The sequence below is a fragment of the Penaeus monodon genome, chromosome 36 (genome assembly GCF_015228065.2).
Source record: "Penaeus monodon isolate SGIC_2016 chromosome 36, NSTDA_Pmon_1, whole genome shotgun sequence".
NCBI classification, from domain to species: Eukaryota; Metazoa; Arthropoda; class Malacostraca; order Decapoda; family Penaeidae; genus Penaeus; species Penaeus monodon.
This window is the reverse complement of record NC_051421.1, coordinates 34446433-34448932: the sequence shown is the minus strand read 5'-3', so window position 1 is coordinate 34448932 and position 2500 is coordinate 34446433. Positions and strand designations below refer to the sequence as shown.

The following is a 2500-nucleotide window of genomic DNA, read 5'->3' as shown; positions in this document are numbered from 1 at the left end:
CATGAAGATTCGAAGATAACCGGCAATGAACGAGATGAACATGTTACAATCAAGGGGAGTTGTTGAGGAAAATGTGAAAGATTTCACTTATCTTGGAGCTGTTTTAAATAATACATAGGGATGATTCACCGGAGATAAAAAGAAGAATTACCATTGCCAAAAAGCCACGGTCGCTTCAATAACATCTGGAAAGACCGAAGCATTACCTTACGGACAAAGCTGAGGTTATTGAACTCATTAGTTTTCCCAATTGCGTCATAGGGTTTTATAAGTTTTGGGTGCTGAAGAAGATAGACAAGAAAAAGTCAATAGTTTTGAAATGTGGTGTTACAGATGAGTACCACGTATTAACTGGAGAAAAAGAAAATGAATGATGAGGTGCTGAGAAAAATAAATTGTAAAGCCCGGCTGTTCGACATATTGAAAAAAAGGGAACTAAAGTTTATTGATCATGTGATGAGAAGTAAAATTAAAGAAAAACTTGCTGACAGGTATGGTGATAGGAAACAGAGGAAGAGGCAAACCGAAGACAAGACTGAGCGACAACATCAAAGATAGTTGCAGGCTGTCAAGGGTTTACAAGTGGAAAGAAAAGCGCAAGTTTCGAGTTGAGTGGTGAAGGATGGTGGAGAGGTCCAGGGCTGCTCAAACATGAGCATACCGTTTTTGATGATGGTGATATATATATATGATCTCTTTGGGGGAGCTAACGCCGGCGGGGGCGCATTGCTGTATCCACCCTTCATTTCCACCTACGAGGGCCCCTCATGGCAAAACTCCCAATGATCATCATTGGGAGTTCGCCCACACCACAATTTCAAAAACTATTGATCTTTTCTGTCTATCTACTTCAGCACCCAAACACTCAGAACCCATATGATGCAATTGGGAAAACTAATGAGTTCAATAACCTCAGCTTTGTCCGTAGGGTAATGCTTCGGTTTTTTCCAGATGTTTTTGAGAGCAACTGTGGCGTTTTTGGCAATGGTAATTCTTTTTATCTCCATTTGATTCATCATATGTATTAGTTAAAACAGCTCCAAGATAAGTGAACTCTTTCACATTTTCCCACAATCATTCCATTGATTGTAACATGTTCATCAATTGTTCTTTCCCGGGTTTATCTTGAATCTTCATGATCTTAGTTTTCTTGGCATTAACCCAATTGGCACTTTTGGGCAAGAATACATCCCCATGCTCACTGTAACACAGGTTTATTTATTGTTTCACACATAGATGGCTTACAAGTGCTTAGTCATAAAGGGGGTAAACTTATTAGTCCTACCTTTCTCACCTGTTTACCCTTTTCCTTGATTTTTGGAAAGGAAATCTTTTGCTTTATTTCATTGTCTTAAATGTTAACAAGATTTTAATAATACTTTAATAACATAACATCAATAACAATAATAACAGTATTGATATCAATTGTATTAAAAGGAAAAAAACGCATTTTCCCCCCCAATTCAAGGAATGGGGAAATCAAGACCCAGTCAGTAGGGCCTACTGATAGACTCCTTGGAGGGCTGAGCACATGTGGAGCCATCTGTATGTAACAAAAATTCACAAAAAACCTACAAGGGACAGAACATAAATCTGGGGTGATTGGGTTAAGAAACAAGCCAGCCTTTTCGCTTGCTTCTCTAACTTTATCTAGTAGTTGTTGTAGTTCAGTGATACTGCTGGCAATCTAAACTATATCATCGGCGTACCTCAGATTTGATATTTTGTATCCTCTCATAATTGTTTCAGAATATATGTTAAAGAGGTGCGGAGACAGAATGCAACCCTGTCGCACTCCTTGTTTGACTTTGAACCATTCTGTTAACTCATAAGTGGTTCTTACAGCAGCTTGTTTTTGGGTCATACATGGCTTTTATCAACTGGATATGTGTTTTGGAAACTTCATATCGTTCATGTTATTCAAAGGATATCGTGATAAAACAGTATCAAATGCTTCACATAATCGACGAAACACAGGTATAGGTCTTTTTGTTTTCTCTTTTTTCTCTATGATCAATTTTAGATTTAGAATCTGGTTTCTGGTCCTTTTCCAGGGCGAAAACCTGCTTGTTCATCTGCAATTTCCTCTCTTAACTTCAACTTCATTCTTTCAGCAATAATTTTCGAAAAAAATTTGCTGCTGTGACTTTTTAATGCAATTGTCCTATTATTGTTGCATTGGAGTGCGTCACCTTTTTTAGGTATAGGAGTAAAGATTGATTTTACCCAGTCTTCTGGCCATCATTTTTTTATTCCATATTTTTGTACAGAGTTTGTAGAAGAAGTATTCAACACTTTCGCCAGCATTCTTAATTAGTTCTGCTGTTTTTTCATCTATTCCAGGGCTCTTGTTACCCTTTTACTTCTTTTATGGCTTTATAACTTGTCTAGCAGTGGCGGTGGTTCATCTTCATTGTCATTGAGTCTAATTAATGTTTTTGGGTTAAAGATCTTTATTCTTTTTGTATAGGTTGGAACAATATTGATTCCATCTATCTTT

The 2500-nt window shown here is 37.3% G+C and overlaps 1 protein-coding gene across 2 annotated transcripts in view; it reads right to left on the bottom strand.

Moving 5' to 3' along the window:
• Positions 1 to 2500, bottom strand: part of LOC119595467 — a 60663-nt gene that overhangs the window by 16576 nt on the left and 41587 nt on the right. The window lies entirely within an intron of this gene.